The following is a 480-nucleotide window of genomic DNA, read 5'->3' as shown; positions in this document are numbered from 1 at the left end:
TTTAACCACCAAACGTTCCAAGCACCTATAATATTTGTTCATAATCATTCCCATAAAATTTCGAAGTTTTTCGAGATTTTTGCTATGCTTTTGGGGGTGTAGTGGGGTGCACCGAGTTGGGGTGTAGAAAAATCACTCTTGCAAATAAGCAATAATTTCGATTTAGAGGTACGGTCACCGGCTGCTCATGAGGACTTGAGGTTGCTCTTTAACTTAGTCTCATCAGGGTTTTAGTAGGGGAGGGGGGAGAGAGAGAGATCGCTGCAGGAGAGAGAGGGAGTGAGAGAACATAAAAAGCAATTTGATTGAGACAATGCAACGGGAGAGAGGAGGGAGGGAGAGGGCGAGAAAAGGGGTCGCAATTTGATCTTGACATAACAATAGGAGAGGGAGAGAACATAGAATGCAATTTGATAGTGAGATTGCAACGGGAAGGAGAGGGGGAGAGACTACAGTTTCATCGTGACAGCAGGAAAGAGA

The sequence above is a fragment of the Triticum dicoccoides genome, chromosome 4A (assembly GCF_002162155.2).
Source record: "Triticum dicoccoides isolate Atlit2015 ecotype Zavitan chromosome 4A, WEW_v2.0, whole genome shotgun sequence".
Lineage (NCBI taxonomy): Eukaryota > Viridiplantae > Streptophyta > Magnoliopsida > Poales > Poaceae > Triticum > Triticum dicoccoides.
Note: the sequence above shows the minus strand (reverse complement) of the source record.